The sequence below is a fragment of the Bubalus kerabau genome, chromosome 15 (genome assembly GCF_029407905.1).
Source record: "Bubalus kerabau isolate K-KA32 ecotype Philippines breed swamp buffalo chromosome 15, PCC_UOA_SB_1v2, whole genome shotgun sequence".
In the NCBI taxonomy this organism is placed as follows: Eukaryota; Metazoa; Chordata; class Mammalia; order Artiodactyla; family Bovidae; genus Bubalus; species Bubalus kerabau.
The window spans coordinates 67,955,817-67,974,866 of NC_073638.1; the positions used below are offsets into that span (position 1 = coordinate 67,955,817).

General features: G+C 40.7%; 1 protein-coding gene across 1 annotated transcript in view; it reads left to right on the plus strand.

Moving 5' to 3' along the window:
* The window catches only part of LOC129629324 (uncharacterized), a 138,950-nt gene extending 120,636 nt beyond the window's left edge, over positions 1–18,314 (plus strand). The window contains exon 3 of the transcript XR_008703152.1: positions 17,447–18,314. The gene's annotated coding sequence lies outside the window, so the exon portion shown is untranslated. The remainder of the gene's footprint in view (positions 1–17,446) is intronic.
* Positions 18,315–19,050: the final 736 nt, after the last annotated feature.

A 19,050-nucleotide genomic window follows, 5' to 3' on the forward strand; every position in this document is an offset into this window, starting at 1 on the left:
GCCCCGTCTGACTGCAACTAGAGAAAGGCTTAGCAGTAATGAAAACCCAACACAGCCAAAAACTAATTAAGTAGTATTTTTAAAAAGAGAGGGAAAATAGCAAAGGACGAGGTCAGAGATAACAGGAGGGACAGTATTATGTGGGGTCTCATACAAACTATGATTTTTACCTAGGGAGGCACAGGAGTCATTGGAGGGTATGGAGATGATTCTGGCTCCTAGATACTGAATGTAGAGGCACAGGGCAGATTTGGAGTGACCTGTCAGAGGGCTGTAGCAGTGATCCTGGCAAGAGATGATGATGGCTTGGGCCAGGGTAATGTGGAGGGGGTGATGAGAAGTGGTGAATCCCGAATATTTTGAAAGAAGAGCCAGTAATTACTCACTAATGAAGTAGACGTGTGGTTTGAGAGAAGGAGAGGCAGGAAGAGTGGTCACTTCTGGAAGGATACAACCGACATAAGTGACACAAAGAGTAAGGTGACTGGCGCAGGATTCAGGGAGAGGGTGAGGAACGCATGTGATGTGACACTTGAGGTTGAGCCTGTTCCAGTGGAGAGTCTGTTCAAGTTTTATGGGGAAATGAAGAGAGAGCAGTTGGATATTGGATCTGTGAGCTTGGATTTCAGAGGGAAGTTTGGGCTGGAGATCAAATTGTAGAAAATGAGAAATCGAGATAGATGCAAAGTAGCAGATTGTATGAGTTCAGGCTCTGAAGCCAGATTGCCTGGGTGGTAATATAATCTAACTTCAAGGGGCTCAGTGTCCTCATCTGTAAAATGGAGGTAATAATTATTAGTGTCTAGGGACTGCGCTTGGAGAAGGCAATGGCAACCCACTCCAGTGTTCTTGCCTGGAGAATCCTAGGGACAGAGGAGCCTGGTGGGCTGCTGTCCATAGGGTTGCACAGAGTTGGGCACGACTGAAGCGACTGAGAATGCATGCATGCATACATTGGAGCAGGAAATGGCAACCCACTCCAGTATTCTTGCCTGGAGAATCCCAGGGACAGACGAGCCTGGTGGGCTGCCGTCTATGGGGTTGCACAGAGTCGGACACGACTGAAGCAACTTAGCGGCAGCAGCAGCAGCAGCAGCAGGGACTTCCCTGGTGGTCCAGTGGTTAAAATTCCATGCTCCCAATGCAGCAGTTCGGGGTTCAGTCCCTGGTCAGGGAAGTAGACCCCATTGCCTCAACTAAGAGTTCACCCGCTGCAACTAAAGATCCTGCATACTGCAGTGAAGAGTGATGATTCCAACATCCTGAGTGCCACAACTGAGACCCAGTGCAGCCAAATCTATTTAAAAAATAAATGAAATAATTATAGCATCTATTTTACAAAGTTGGTGTGAAAATTAAGTTAATAAATGTATATAGATTATGCAAAGGCCTGGCTCACTGTGGACAGTGACTGCAGCCATGAAATTAAAAGATGCTTGCTTCTTGAAAGGAAAGCTATGACAAATCTAGACAGCATATAAAAAGCCAAGACATCACTTTGCTGACAAAGGTCCATATAGTCAAAGCTATGATTTTTCCAGTAGTCATGTATGGATATGAGAGTTGAATCATCAAGAATGCTGAGTACCAAAGAATTGATGATTTTGAATTGTAGAGCTGGAGAAGACTCTTGAGAGTTCCTTGGACTGCAAGATGATCAAATCAGTCAATCCTAAAGGATATCAACCCTGAATATTCATTGGAAGGACTAATGCTGAAGCTCCAATACTTTGGCCACTTGTTGCAAAGAGCTGAATCATTGGAAAAGATTCTGGTGCTGGGAAAGATTGAAGTCAAAAGGAGAAGGGGTCAGCAGATGATGTAATTGTTAGACAGCATCACCGGCTCAGTGGACATGAATCTGAGCAATCTCCTGGAGACAGTGAAGGACAGGGGAGCCTGGTATACTGTAGTCCACGGGGTCGCAAAGAGTCAGACGTTAATTAGCCATTGAACGGCAACAACAGCAAAAACAACAAAAGGTTGGCTGCTAGGGAGTGCTAAAAAGGTTAGCTGTTATGATTGTTAACTATTAGTTTACTGTGAGTTGCCTTTTATTGGTGTAGTTGTTAAAGCCTTTCCTGTATTATCACACACAGTCCTCGGAAGAAACATGAGAGTTAATATTATTTTCTTTATGAGATATAGGCTACTAAGGCACCAAAAGGATAAATCACTTAACCCAAGGAGACCCAGGCCTATTTGACCCCAAGGTAGGACAATCAATCTTTTTTATAAATAGTAAAATTTAGTCTGGTGTGCAGGTCAAGACATTAGGAGATTAGAGTTCTTAGCTCACATAAATAGCCAAACTAGAAGCCCAATGAGTTTAAGCTCAAAATAATCCTGTGAACAAAGCAAGAGGATAATTTGAAATGTCAATGTGACATTCTGTTCCACAGTAAATTAATAAGATGTGACTGGAGGCCTTTCTCATTATGGCTGTAACAATCAGAAGCCATACTTTCTCTCCCCTCTAATCTCAGGCTATGACAATAGGCAATCAGGAGGAACATCCTTCAAATACCAGCGGAGTCCTTTTCATACAAAAAGGTGACATATTGGCGGTATCCAGTTTTATTCATTTCCGTTGGAAAAAGTGTTGCTTTAAATACTACTATGTGATGAAGAAGTAAGCAATGAAAAAACTGTTAGGTTTCTGTAGTTAATTTGGTATTGATAGAAAACACTTGCATTATCCCCTACTCTCTTTGTTGCTAAGGTGATGGTTGGCCAGGTGTTTTGAGTGACTTTAAGGCCTGGGCCAAAAGCTGTGAGCTCACAGGTAGTATTTAAGCCGACAGGCAAAATGTACTGGGTCACCCTGGTGTTTTCTCCTCATATTTCAGAATCGTTTCACTTTGGCCGTTTCCTTGGTTTACAGATTCTTGGTTCTAAGTCTTTATGATGGCTTTGGACACCTTCTCCATTTGATGTCAGTGCTGTGTCCTGGATTCCGATAACTCTGTTCTATAGATTATGAACAGCTCCCTACTTACCACTTTCTGATACAGTAAGCCCCCTACATATGAACCTTCAAATGGCGAACTTTCAAAGACGTGAACGTGTGTTTTATGTACATTGGCACACGTGCGCATCCTCTACATGTGGTTATGCTTTTGTGTTCTCTATTGTACAAAACTGTATAGAGTACACTAGTACAGTATCTTTATTTTAAGCCCAAGATGTGTGAAGCCAGCTAAAGGCAGCAATATACAGCCAATTGTGTTAGCTGTGTACCTAAGCTAACTTTGTTGGACTTCCCACCAAAGTGGACTTAAGAATGTGCTCACAGGTAGAGGATTTATTGTACTTATCTGTTAACTTGTACTTTACTTGTTAAAATTCCATTCCCCCACTTGGCTAAGGAGGGGAGATAATCCTCATGGGTGAGGCTGGTTAGACCTTGTTGGATAACTCATGTTATGGCTGAAGAGAGGTCTCACAGCTGAGACTACAGATTGCCAAAACTTGGGAAGTGTCTCTATGATTTTGACAGTATGAATCCTTCCATTCTCAGGATAAAGCTGCAATCTTTTTTTCTTGGGAGGTGAGATGGAAAGAGAGAGGGCAACTTTAATCCAGGTGTTTATGTTGAGTCAGAGCGTCACAACACATAAACATAGGAGAGACCAGATATCACTGAAATGTAGTATGGAAAATATTCTGTTCAGGTCAGAAATCTACATGTCATCTCCCTCTATTTCTGCTTTTGCCTTATCACCCACATCCAAACCACCAGTCATCTCTGCTGGCTGTGCTTCTAAAATACATCCGTCATCTTCCTACTTTTTCTCCGTCTCTTCTGCTGCCACCCTGGTCCAAGTCTCCATAATCTTCCTGTGGAAACTGTCATGCATAGCTTTCTTGTTGGGGATCAAAAGACAGTCCTATATGAAAGGGATGGAGTGGAAATCTGCCATTTGGCCCAGAACTTCGGCCATGGAAAATTTTTCACTATATCCAAACTATAAAAGGTTGTCCCTTATATTTCAGAAATTCTTATTTCTTCTTTCTCATCACTGCACTCCTGAGACTTACCATGGAAACGCACATCTTTGTCTAGACCTGTGCTGTCCAATATTGTAGATGATGGCAACATGGGGATATTTAAATTTTAATTAATAATAAAATCAATTGAAAATTCAGTTTTATTTGTCTCATTAGCAACATTTAAAGTATTTGCTAGCTATGGGTGGCTAGCATATTTGACTTAAATTGGTCACTCTATTTGGCCTAAATTGGAGTTATAGAGTTATAGAGTTCATCATTGTAGAAAATTTCTCTTGGATATTGCTAGCTTAGAATGATTTCCATGGTTTTTATTCACTTGGATTTGCATCCAGCACTTTTCCAAACTATGATTTGAGGAGAGTCAGAAAATTAAAAACATTTTTGGAAATTGCTTTGGAGATTATCTAGTGCAATCTCTTAGTATAATTGATGAGTAAACAGGTTCAGAGAGCTTAGGTGACTGGCCAAGGCGACCTGGCTAGCACTTGGACAAAGTTAGCCAGAATGTGCTTTCAGACCAGGTAAGTAACCATGACTAATTGCATGCAGTAAAATTGTACATCTGCAAAATGGGGACAATCACAATAGCCCTTCCTGAGTAACACTGAGGTAGCTTTCCGCCATATGTAGACACCAGCTGCTGACTCATTAAATGGTAGCTGACTTTGCCAGGACACTGTAGACTATTCAGTATAATTCACTGTGAGTGTGATGGGAAAATTGACTCAAAAAACACTAAATCAAAAAGCTGTCAGCATGGCTGGGCTCAAAGATGAGTCATACATTACACTGTGTTATCAAGCTCGCAGTAGGTCCCCCTAATGAGACAGTTCCCATTTCTGACGGCATTGTAAAATGGCTAGCAATCTGGGGGCTTTGAAGGGCCCTTAAGTGATGCTGTCTTCAGCACTTCAGATCTATTTGGCATCTTCAAAGGATATTCCTGTCCATCCATCTGGCCTGATGTGACTAATTCCCTGAGCCTCTTCAAAAGAAAGGGCATCTAGTTCAGTACTGCTTCCCCCTGTGGAGTGTCTTCTCAGTTCGAGGGTGGAGTCATTGCTTTGATACGTGTGTGCAGTGCATGAAAGACAATGTACAGGACCTTTATTTGGTCACTACTTGGACGTTACTTCTTTCGGTGGATGAGAGAAGAGGAGGGCTGGAACAGATGTCTACAGGCAGGAGGAGAATAAAGAGTGGGTTCTGTATGGGATCTCCAGGCTTGCTTATCACGCATTAGATAACTGTAAATGGGCGCTGGGGAGACTGGTGAATACAATGGAAAGAATCTAGAAAATGACAGAGTGTCACGGCACGGCCTAGGCCTGAGAGTCAGGAGCCTCTATTTAAATCCACAAACTGTGCATGTGTAGTGAAGGGCAAGTCATTCTTCCTCTCAGTCTTGACTTCTTATCACCAAAGGGAATACTGTTTCTGTGCTTCCTTTTTGTAGGTTATTGGGGAGAGTTATATGAGAAATGGCTATGAAAACAGTCTGTTAACTGCAATCCCTATGTGGCAACAAGTGGCATTTATTCTTATTATTGCTATTGGTATTTGAATATACATTTATTATTTATATCTTAAGGGCTTAGAACCACACTTGTAACCATGTTCTTGAGGTTGTGGCATATTCTTTTTGTCTGAAGTGAAAAAAAAAAAAAAGGTTTCATTACATTGAGGACCTTGCTATCTAGGCTCTCTGTATCTTTTCTCTCCCTTTGGTCCTGCTGCTGCTGCTAAATTGCTTCAGTCGTGTCCAACTCTGTGCCATCCCACAGACGGCAGCCCACCAGGCTCCCCCGTCCCTGGGATTCTCCAGGCAAGAACACTGGAGTGGGTTGCCATTTCCTCCTCCAATGCATGAAAGTGAAAAGTGAAAGTGAAGTCGCTCAGTTGTGTCCAACTCTTAGCGACCCCATGGATTGCAGACTACCAGGCTCCTCCGTCCGTGGGATTTTCCAGGCAAGAGTACTGGAGTGGGGTGCCATCGCCTTCTCCACCCTTTGGTCCTAAATGTGGCTTAATTTTTGCAGCTTCACTAGAGAAACCATGGGTTAATACCTCCAAGAAGTAATGCATTATTCAAGACACTCAAACAAGATTGGTTAGGAAATCAAGGAACTCTTTAGAACGTTAAATGAGAGCTCAAGACTTACTTCTTCACTGGGAGATGACCGAAGTGGAGGTTCACTTTTAATGACTTATTAGGTGACTTTTATTTATTTATTTTTTTTGGTTTGCTTTCCTTTTTTAAGTTAAAATATAGTTGATTTACAATATTGTATTAGTTTTAGATGTACAGCATGGAGATTCATTATTTTTGCAGATTATAATCCATTGTTGGATATTATAAAATAATGAGCATAGTTCCCTGTACTATACAGTATATCCCTGTTGCTTATCCATTTTATGTGTAGTAGTTTGTGTTAATATCAGAGCCCTAATTTGTCCCTCCCCTTTTCCCTCTCTCCTTTGGTAACCACAAGTTTCTTTTCTATATCTGTGAGTCTGTTGCTATTTTGCATATGCATTCCTTTGTGATATTTTTATATTCCACAGATAAGTGGTATCATATAATATTTGTCTTTGATTTATTCCACTAAATGTCACATTCTCGAGATCCATCCACATTGCTACAGATGGCAGAATTTCTTTTTTACGGCTGGGTAAAATTACATTATATGTATAAATACACACACACCACATCTTCTAAATCCAATCATCTGTTGATGGGCACTTCGGATGCTTCCGCCTGCTGGCTGTTGTGAACAATGCTGCTGTGAACACTGGGGTGCATATATACCTTTGAATTAGTGATTTCAGGGTTTTTTTCAGATATATGCCCAGAAGTAGAATTGCTAGATTATATGGTAGTTCTATTTTTAGTTTTTAAGGAAGCTCCATACTATTTTTCATAGTGGCTTGTACCAATTTACATTCCAGGTAATTTTTTTTAAACTTCTCTCTTTATTTTAAATTTTAATTTTTTTTTAATACCAAAGGCATCCAGGTGACTTTTTGATAAATTCAGTAGGCAAACTCAGTGGGTTACTGTGTAGCTATAAGAAGCACATAATTGTTCTAATTTTTGAAGGTTCTGTTTTGCCTCTTGCTCTGAGATTTCGCAGGGTATCACACAATATAATGGTCCTCAGGACCATTTTTTATAATTGCCCTAGTTGTGTCTTGTACAAGATCCCTGGTTGAGGTGGCTCATGGGAGCTGAAATCTAAGCTTTCCTTTCATTGGACTGTGTCTACCTAAAGGGGGCTGAGTTTCCAATTTTGCATGAAGGCATCTTATAGTACAGTGAAGGCCCTGGGAGATTATATCTTCCATGAAGGAGACACTGTCATCCTGTTTTATTCCAGTGAGAAATGGGTAAATCATGAAGGCAAACTTACAAAAAGATGTAAAAGACTTTTGGTTACATATGGAGATTTGAAAACACATATTTATATCTCCTTTCTCCTTGAAAGTGAAAGTATTAGTCTCTCTGTTTTTGTCGAACTCTGCAATGCCATGGACTGTGGCCCACCAGACCCCTCTGTCCATGGGATTTCCCAGGCAAGAATACTTGGAGTGGGTAGCCATTCACTTCTCCAGGGGATTTTCTTGACCCAGGGGATCAAACCCAGGTCTCCTGCATTGCAGGAAGATTCTTTACCATCTGAGCCACCAGTGAAAGCCCACTTAAAATATGTGTATGGTTTATTCATGTATTATGTGCCTACTCTGCACCACACAATGCAGTTGCTTACAAGAACCCTGTGCGACGATTATTATTGTCCCCTTCTGGATAGGAGACTCGAGGCTCAGAGAGATGAAGTAATGGCTTTGGTTATACAACAGGATTCTGACCCAGATTTTTGGCTCTAGAACCTCCACTCTCTCTATTATTTGCTTTCTTTGTAGAATTTACAAACTGCAATTAAATCCACTTCCTGTGCCTGTGGCAGATTCATTTTGGTGTGTGGCAGAACCAATACAATATTGTAAAGTTAAAAAATAAAATTAAAAAAAAAAAAGAAAATCATCCAAAAATTAAAAAAAAAAAAAATCCACTTCCTCATTCGACACTACCCACATCTGGTTAGATGGAATGGCAGGTATCAACACCCCTGGTACTTACTGGGGGCTTCCCCACTGGATCTTCTGATGCAGTGACTTGCCCAGGATCAAACAACTTACGTGGATACCCATGTATACACTTACTTCGATAAAACTGAAACTGTCAAAACACCAGCATAGATAGGACATATTGCTGAGAGCTGTCAGTGTTCTGCCAAGAAGGCATGATTTTGCCTACATCAGAGATGCTTGGCCAGCAGCACCCTTTGCATGATTACATACCTGTCCTGAATAGATGCCTTGATGTCCTCTTGGGAGCTCTTGGACTGCTGTGTCACAGAATGGCCTTTCATATGACTCCCTGTAAAAACAGATGAGTGTTCAAATGGCAAGAAGCAACCGATAGGAGTAAGGACACTGGTGATTAAAATGAAGCTTAGTCCCCTGGAAATGCTGGTTTCAGGAATTTTGGGGTACAGAACATCAAAATTACAGTGCAGCTCTTGGAGAACTTACTTCTCTCCAGCTGTGTAAATGATCATATTGGAAATGTCAACAAAAAATGAAACTCTTTTTTAGAGGGGGGCCTATTAAAAGACAACATTCATAGTAAAGTTAGAAATGCATTAGCTCTTTTGGACGAGGTGATAGCATCACTTTTCGGCACCAGAGTAGTCTCATATGCACGTGGGGGTAGAGCACATGATGGGTTTATGATCCTCCCCTGCAAAATGGTTATTGCCTCTTGATGCCTTGTCACATATCACACAGTGCGTAAGTCAATTTACAAATCCTATGATATCAAATGTCTGTTCTGATCAGCCCTTCAGTCTTTTAATATTTATATAATGGTTCCCTTTGACAGAGCTTGGTAAAATTTCTTCTGGTTGCTGGAGGCTAGAGGGGTATTAGCGTGGGGGGTGCAGATCAGAAAAACCTGTGAAGATTGACTGACAGATTTAGTGGTTACTGAGTAAAACAATTGGGTTACACCTAACAGGTGCACTGGAATGAAACCTAACGCTGTCACTGCTTTGGTCCTGACAGCTTCGGAGGAAGAGCCTGAGTGATATACCGAAAGTGTTTCCGTGGGGATATTTGGATTGCAGGGACCTATGGACTGTGAACTTGTGCTCATCAAGGGTGAAAAAGAAATTTTGAAAAGCTGTTAGCTCGTGTCAACTCTCATGTAACCAGACTGCCGTGTACTTCACATCACGGTGCACAAAATCATGCAAGGTTTGTGTGGGAAGTCAGATCTGAGGAAGTTCTCAGGGACATTTGATTGAGAGTTTTTGGAAGCCAAAGATGTGGAATTCTGCTTCAGGCATAGGTATTCTGCTCCAGCTTTCATTCATTTATTCATCCTTTCCTGTAAAAATTTACTGCTAAATTTGTAATTAGAGGGAACATCATCTTTAGTCTGTTAGGACAAATAGATGTCATTTGAAAAGGATGCATAATTATGCAATATTCAGGATTCCATCTGCTCAGAGTGGCAAGAAATGTAGTCTTTTCCTCAGAGGATGCTCTTCTCATGGTGGGTCCAAGAATCCTGGGGTGCCAGCTGATTCCAGATGGTGAGTCCAAGTTGTCTCTCTCTCCAAAGGCTTATTGTTTTTTACTGATCTCTGGTGCTTCATAAAACCACCAGGTCCTGCAAGGTCCGGCCCATAGAGATTGAGGAGAAGCTGGCTTGTGGCATAGCACAGCGGGGATTAGAAGAAAAACCCACACCCCCTGTCATGTTTAGATGTGGGTACCTCATGCCAACACTGACTCAGCGGAATAGCACTTTATTAGCCAGGTTTTTCAATTAGCCCAACGCATTGCCTGAGGATTATAAAGACATCATGTTATCAGAATGCATGGTTTGGGATTAGCTTTTTGGCAAATCCAGAAACAATATCCTCCCTCTCACTCATGGTGATTTTGATCTCAGGGGGCTTGGTAGAGCTTTCTTGTCCATAGGCTTTGGTCAGGGACACCCTCTATCTTCCCCTCAAATATTTAGATGTTTCAATAACTTTGAACCTGGAAGAAAGTTTGAAAGGTCTTGACATTTTATTTCCCAGAAGGTCTTTTTGGTCTTATGCAAATTTGTACTCCCTCCACTTCAAGCTTTGTATTTCAGTTTGTAAGGGGTGAGGATAAAAGCTCTGTCAACAGAGCCGGATTCTGCTCTTCCTTCAAAATTAAGAGGAACCCTGCCCAGTGCAGGAGACGGGGTTCGATCCCTGGAGCGAGAAATCCCCTGGAAGAGGGCATGGCAACCCACTCCAGTATTCTTGCCTGGGAAATCATATGACCAGAGGAGCCTGCTGGGCTGTAGTGCATGGAGTCACAAAAGAGCTGGACTCAGCTTAGCAGCTAAACACAAGTGCCTCACTAGGCACTCACTCGTATCTGTTGTGCATTGGACATCTGTTAGGGCCTAGGGCCTGACAAACTAAATTCAATTTTGTTGGAACACGGCCCTGCCCATTCATTTACTATTATTTATGGCTCCTATCCCCTGGTTTTTTCCCCTGCATTTCATCCTTGCTAGAGCAAGCTTAGACATTGGTAGGAGACATAAGAGACATGGATTCAATCCTTGGATTGGGAAGGAAGAGGACATGGCTACGCACTCCAGTATTCTTGCATAAAGAATCCCATGGACAGAGGAGCCCGCTGGACTGCAGTTCATGGGGTCGCAAAGAATTGGACAAGACTGAAGCTAATTAGCACACACAGACACACAGACACACACACACAGGGGAAATAGAGTTCTTGCAGGGGTGCTTACCACTTTATAAGCTAGTACTCCCTCCCTCCGTGCTGGATCCCAGGCGAAGCTGTGGGTCTCTGCAGCAGAGGGTGTCTTACTCTGGAGTCTCCTTTCTATTTCTGCTGATAAGAACTGAAATATCTATGGGATTTGGGGTGTAAGAGACTTGGAGAGATTGCAAGAGTGGGAGGATGGGGTGGTGACAGAAATAGTGGACAATGTAACGATGGACAGACACTGCTGATTCCCTGCACATCGGTCACTTCTGAGATAAGAGAGAGGCTGTGGGGAGGGAGGGAGCCATGAGGCATAAACTGCATTTTCATTCAATGAGCTCAGTTTTTGAAAATCTGTGGAATGCCCATCTAGCATGGGTACTGACTATATTCCTTTTAATAAAAAGGAAAGCTAATGTTTAACAGGGTTTCTGTGCCAGGCATCATGTATAATGACATTTAAGTTCTGTAGGAAGCATCATAATCCCCATTTCACAGATGTGGAAACAGGTTTTTAAAATTAAGAGTAGCATAATTAGGATTCAAGCACATAAGTTGAAAGGCTTAAATTCAACCTATTAAAATACGTAATACAAGTCATCAAATGTTTTTGGTGACTTAGTTGATCATAGAGCCATTGACTATAGAAAGCATTTAGACCTTATTATGAGACCTAGCAAAGAATTTGAATGGAATTGCTGTTACTTCAAGGAAGCTGAGAGAAGAATCGTCACCATAAATAACACACTGTTGATGATAATAGACATTCCTTGACTACTCATGACCTAATGATCATCCATTCAGCAGAGTTTCTGTCAAATTGTGGCTAAACAGATGGAGGCTACATGATGATAGCTAGTGACAGCCTCATCCAACACAGGGTAGTATCAATAATTTATAGTATTAGAAGAAATTATTAATCAGGTAAACAACTTTCATTTCAATTTATGTCACCTGCTAACCAGTTCTATAAATATATATATTTTGGTTTATGTCGACAAAATAGAAGCAGAGGTTTTCATTTTTGATTTATATATATATTTATTTTTCTGCACAGGTTGTTAAATATTTTAAGTATAGTTTGACGATATTTTAGTTACCTAGTGAATAAATCAAATAGTTAGGGAGACTAATGGATGTGAAAAATGCATCATAAACTATGACATGCTCATAAATTGTAATGGAAAGAATATATTATTCTACACTTGCACATATATTTTTTAAAAGCAAGAATAAAAATGGTTTAGAAACCTGCTCTTGATTTAGCACTGGGGCTGGGAGTCGATACGTCTCCTGTATAAAATAAATGAATCTATTGGGGTAGCTCAATTGTGTGTAGAAATGTACTGCTGTTCAGGCAGTATGGCACTGTGACAATTGTGTGCATTTTGAAGTCATGGGGATCTGAAATTTGTCAATCTTGAGCCTAATCTGTGCAGATTTGGGCACTTTATGTAACTTTACTGAGCCCCAGTTTTCAAGCTTGTAAAAGGTTTGTAAAACTTTTACAACCTGGAGAGTTAGGAAGATGATATTCCTACCATTGTCCTTAATATACTGATAAATATTATTATTAATTTTGAGCATCTCCCATTTCTCCTTTACACACTCTCAAGGATTTGGTCTCTGGTTCTTTATTTAATTGCAATTATCACCCTAAATGCAAGGAACTTCTATTTTAAATTATAGCTCTTATTTTTTAATTATAAAAGCAATACATACTCATATAGAAAACTTAGAAATCACAGAGAAGCAAAGAACAAAAATAAACATTTATTTCTATCATCCCTAGAGAGAATTATTATTAATAACCTCAGTATTTTTATGCATAAATATACCTTTAGAAATTATACCCTACTCTCTGCTTTGCAGCTTGTTTTCTTCCACCAAATATATAGTGAACATCTTTTCCATGTCATTAAATGTTCTGCAACATTTAAATAGCCATATACTGGGTGAATATAAAAAGCCGGGGACTTTTTGACTTGCAAAACAAATCCTATTTCTTTCAGTTTTGTTTTTTGAGAACGGGGTTGGGAGAAGGTATGACTTGCCTTTAAGGTATGTTTTTAAAGGGATATATGTTTTCCCCAATGAATGTTCAGTAGTTTGAAAGATATGACTCAATCCATACCTTGTGCATGACAATGACAGAATTTAGCACGGTAACCCTCTCAGGGAATTTATTGTCTGCCAGGACCTAGAACTGGCAGATTTACTGATGCTAGAGAGTTTGCTGTCAACAAGACTTACAGGAAAGGCACAGAGTTGCTTTCTATCTTTCAGTTATTCTCTGCAGGAATGCTGCCTTCCACTCTGCATCAGCCACCTCCGACTCCCCGAAATATGCAAACCAGCAAGAGGCAAATGCTTTTGAGAAAGGTACAATTGCATTCAAATTGAAAATGGAGGGAGTTGGTCAAAGAAGAAAGATAGAAAGGCATTAAAAATTAATCATCCCAGGGCCATAAAGTCAGCTGGAAACCCTTAGCAATAAAAAATAATTAAATGAAGAAGAAGTTAATGTTTTAAGCAGAGATTTAAATTTTCCAGGGGAGAAGCTGATAGTGGGAGCAGATCTGGGGAGCTGGCAAGATTTACAGGGGAAGCCTGAGTGTCTTGTCCCAGAAGAGGCTGCAGAAAGCATAAAACAGTCATCAAATGCATAACATCATTTATATTATTTAGTATCATTGTTCAGAACCTTGGCTGTAAAAGGAAGTGACGTTTTGACTGATTGAGAATAACATTGTTCTATTCAGAACAGATGAAAGTGGCCAAAATTGGAGGAATACTAAAAAAAACACATCACTGCTGAGAGAAGCCCAGAGGAAATATTACAGAAATATTTAGTATGAGAGAGTTGTAGGACTCTAAGTAATAATATTTATCTATCTGTCTTTATAGTTTCAATACCAAAGTGTAAACCTGTGCCTGGGATTACATGTTTATTGGCAGCTTGTCTCTGGGTGGGCTTAATGAATGATCAAGTCTTCGGACCCAAAAGAAGAGTTGAACCTGATTTATAGAAGTTTTTGAGCAAAGCTGACACATATTTTAGGGTTTTCCTGACAAACTTAAAAATTGAGTGTGGCATGATAAAGTTGTGAAGACATTCTTACATAGTGGTTAAGAGAACTGGTCTTGGCAGCAAAGAGATTCTGCTTGAATCTTGGCTCTGCCACTTGCAGTGAAACTTTGGGAAATCACTTCTTTTCTTTGAGCCTTGGTTTCCTCATGTCTAAAATGAGAATGGCAAGAATATATTCACCAACTTCCCTGGCAATTCCGTAGTTATTAATAAGACTTTGCCTTCCAATGCACGGGGTACTAGTTTGATCCTTGGTTGGGGTGCTAAGATCCCATGTGCCTCATGACCCCAAAATCCAAAATGTAAAACAGAAGCAATATTGTAACAAATTCAATAAAAACTGCAAAAATGTCCACATCAAAACTTATCTTAAAAAAATATATTCACTACACAGGGTGGTGGTAATGAGAATTAACTGCAATAGTAGATGTTAAAAATTTAGTATAGGTCTGTGTTCATAGTAAACTTCAGTAAATGAAGAGTTGGACATGACTGAGCAACTTTCACACACACATGGTATCTGGGATTCTGGTCTCTTTCTGTAAATCCCCAAAGATCTTAGGGGTCTTATCATGGTATTCTTGATTGCTTGTTGCCCACTATAGATGTTTTGTCATTTGAGTATGACATTAATACTGTGACTTCTTTTAGATTCTGATCAACTTTAGGGGCAGAACATTCACTGGGATAATCTGAGAAGGGCCTTCTCCCTTCCCTGGGTTTACCCGCAGACATCTGGTCCCATCACTTCATGGGAAATAGATGGGGAAACAGTGGAAATAGTGTCAGACTTTATTTTTGGGGGCTCCAAAATCACTGCAGATGGTAATTGCAGCCATGAAATTAAGACGCTTACTCCTTGAAAGGAGGGTTATGACCAACCTAGACAGCATATTCAAAAACAGAGACATTACTTTGCCAAAAAAGGTTCGTCTAGTCAAGGCTATGGTTTTTCCAGTGGTCATGTATGGATGTAAGAGATGGACTGTGAAGAAAGCTGAGTGCCGAAGAATTGATGCTTTTGAACTGTGATGTTGGAGAAGACTCTTGAGAGTCCCTTGGACTGCAAGGAGATCCAACCAGTCCATTCTGAAGGACATCAGCCCTGGGATTTCTTTGGAAGGAATGATGCTAAAGCTGAAACTCCAGTACTTTGGCCACCTCATGCGAAGAGTTGACTCATTGGAAAAGACTCTGATGCTGGGAGGGATTGGGGGCAGGAGGAGAAGAGGATGACAGAGGATGAGATGACTGGATGGCATCACCGACTCGATGGACATGAGTTTGAGTGAACTCCGGGAGTTGGTGATGGACAGGGAGGCCTGGCATGCTGCGATTCATGGGGTCGCAAAGAATCATACACGACTGAGCAACAGAAATGAACTGAAAGGGCCTTCTCAACTTTCCTGGGTTTACCCACAGAAATACCTTATTAATGGTTAGGAGTGAGTGTTCCAGCTGTTGAGAGGCATTGGCACTTATTTAGCAGTTTTCTTAAAGCTCATTAAAGTGTATAGAGCTCTGATTGATGCCATTTCTGCACTGCACTGTCAATCTTCAGTTAAAGGAAGCAGGTGAAATATTGAATCATATTCAGATTATTAATATGTCAAATGAAAATAATAAAACACTTTTTTTGGCAATTGTTACAGCCTTTTTTCCCCCATCCTTCAGATGAGCTGAGTTCAGCTGGAAGCTAGCTCTTTGCTTGTCTGCAGGGCTTGCCCTCTGACTACCTTCTTTCTTCAGCCTTTCTGACTTCAGTGTCATCACTGAAGTTTCCCAAAGCAGAACCGTCAACATCATTCTACACTCCTTCTGCAAATAAGCCATCAGCAGTTCTATGAGTTCTGGCTCCCATGAACCTAGAGATTGTCATGCTGAGTGAAGTAAGTCAGACAGAGAGGGAGAAATATCATAGGACATCCCTTATATGTGGAATCTGAAAAGAAATGATACAAATGAACTTATTTATGAAACAGAAACGGACTCTCAGACATAAGAATGAACTTATGGTTGCCAGAAGGAAACAATAGGAGGGATAGTTAGGGAGTTTGGAATCAACATGTACACACTGCTGTATTTAAAACAGATAGCCAACATGGACTGACTGCATAGCACAGGGAACTCTGTTCAATGCTATGTGGTAGCCTGGATTGAGGGGAGTCTGGGGGAGAATGGCTACATGTATATGTATAGCTGAGTCCCTTTGCTGTCCACCCAAAACTATCAAAACATTGTTAATCAGCTATACCCCAGTATAAAATAAAAAGTTAAAAAAATTAAAACAATTCTAGTTCCTATAATGTGTCTATTTTCCATTATCACTACCACTGCCTTGGTTCACGTTGTTGGCATTTCTTGAAGCACTTTAACATCTTGATTTAACATTCTTGATGATGCCCTCTGGGCTTCCCAGGTGGCTCTGGGAAGAACCTGCCTACAATGCAGGAGATATAAGAGACACGGGTTAGATCCCTGGATTAGGAAGATCCCCTGGAGGGGGGCCTGGCAGCCCATTCTAGTATTCATGCTTGGAGAATCCCATGGACAGAGGAGCCTGGCGGGCTACAGTCCGTGGGTCGCAAAGAGTCAGACACAACTGAAGTGACTTAATACACGCGCATACACATGACTCCCTCTAGTTAGTAATTTAGAAGACATTTAGACTCTTCCTTTTAAAAGACCAATACAGTGGTGCCACTTCTTTGCTTAAAAACCAGTCAATGTGTCCATTTTGGCTCCTATCTATTTGGTGTGTGTCCCTCTCCCTTTCCTCTTTCTCTTAATTGGACGATGCTAGACTCATACAGAATTACCTGTGGGTCTCCAAAAGGCCCTGCTTTTTCATGCCTCCATTCCTGCTGCCTGAGATACACCCCTCCCAGATTCTCCTCTACTGAGGCTGGAGAGAGATGGTCCCCGTGACACTTGTTCCAGGATCTACTCAATGACTTAATCCTTAGCCTTCCACCTTTAACCCTCATCTTCATCCTGTCACTCTGTTTTGACAAAACTGGATATGCACTGAGATGAGAGCATTGAGACACTGCCCTGTGCTTATCCGGCCTATTTACCCCGGTACACTGTGGACGCCCTCCACACAGGGGGAGTCTCTCTGCGTCCTTAGATATTTATGGCCTTAGACACTGCATGTAGTAGATGCTAAATAATACATGGGGTTGAAAAATTGGACGGGTTGGTGGAGAAATGAATGGGAACCCCTGTTGTTTTCCTCTGGCCTCTCCTTTCATTCCTGTTCTGACCCCATGCTGGTCTGTGCTCTCAGGAATCCTCCTCTGCATATTTAGAGCCAGCCACGTCATCTTTCATGACTTTTTCCTCCCTCATTAAAATCTACCTTTTCTTTGTACTAATTTTAATAGCTGTTTGGAGCAAAACATTTGAGTTTCAATTTTATTCTGAATTACAAATGACTTACCACCCCCACAGCTTCTATTAATATTATTAAAAAGCAATTTTTATTTTTACCTCTAGTTTGAGAAAGAAGGCATAAACTCTTAGGTGAGAGTTTGAAGGAGGAAACAGACAGAACAGGCTCCATCTTGGAAGCAGGACTCCATCTTTGGCTGGACTGTGGACTTTGAGCTCTATGCCCAGTATCCATGGAAACGACATACCAGTGGAAAACCAGACCCCCCGGATGGAAGAGCCCCAGGGCTCCTACCTAGACTCTCCAGCCTAAAAGAATACCCTAATTATCTGTGTAACTGAAGAGAATCATAAATTCTATTATGCTTATTGGGGTTTGACCACAGGCCTATTGATAATTGTCCACTGTTAACTACCTAGGTTTAAGGCATATGAATCCTGGGTGAACTTTGTATCTTTCTTTTTCTTTGTTCAGACTAGTTTCAGGGAATTTGGGGAGGTGGGTTTGGGCGTGTACACTTAGGGTATTTAAGGTTTTCACAAAAACTGTTCAGGATCCTTGGCTAAGAGGAGACTCTGCCTTGGACCCCCTGGTGTAATAAACTGCACTCCACTATCTGCATTGTCCTTCTAAGTGAGTTTGTTTCCCAGAATGCGTGGCTACAACTATTTCAACAACAGTATTAGGTCAGGGAATATAGCTTTCAACTTACTCCTTTACCTTGAGGACACATAGACCAGCCTCGTTTCACAAAGGAAGAGCTTCACTTTTATAAAATCAAGAAATATATTGTTATAACAGCAATAATAACTCCCCTTTCATGAGTGCTTGTATGACTCTGCTATGCAAAGTCCTTTATATAGATAGTCTCACTTAGTCCTCATAGTTAACCTTGAAAGTTAGGTCTCATTTACCCCATTTTGTAGTTGAGGAAGCAGAGATGCAGAAAAGTCAAATGACTTACCCAGGCCATATAATTAGTAAGTGCGTAAGGTGGGATTTGAACCTGATGAAACCTAAGCCCACTCAGCCACTATGCCAGATGAGCACAATGACACTTTAGGGAAGGAGGTTCAAAGAGCAAAAGTGTCAACAGGAAATGAAGACTTAAGAAAGAGATGGGGGCCATTCTGACCTGTATGAGGTGATATCTCCTTGTAGTTTGATTTGCATTTCTCTAATAATGAGTGATGTTGAGCATCTTTTCATGTGTTTGTTAGCCATCTGTAGGTCTTCTCTGGAGAAATGTCATGTTGAGGTTTGACAGAAAACAGCAAAATTCTGTAATTATCTTTCAATAAAAAATAAATTAATTAAAAAAGAGAAAGAGATGGAGTAATTGATCAATTCTAAACAGAATAATAATAATGATGATCAATAGTGATTGCTGTTTCTGGCACACCAGATACTTTGCTCAGTACTTTTCTAATTTTATGTGTGTTCAATTCTTCCAAAAACTCTTTAAAACATGAAGAGGAGTGAATTGAACTCAAAATTAAACTCGAAAGTGACTTGCCCCCCTTGTTCGGTTACTATATAAAATATATAAGAGAAGATTTATAAGAGTTTCAACAATGAACATTCTTATTTGATCAATTTGATTAAAAAAAAAATCTCTGCAGCTTCTGGCAGTATTTATTTTAATAAGGGCTTTGATATGTATATCTATTGTCTCTATTATCAGAGCCTTCATACTTAGAAGTCTGCA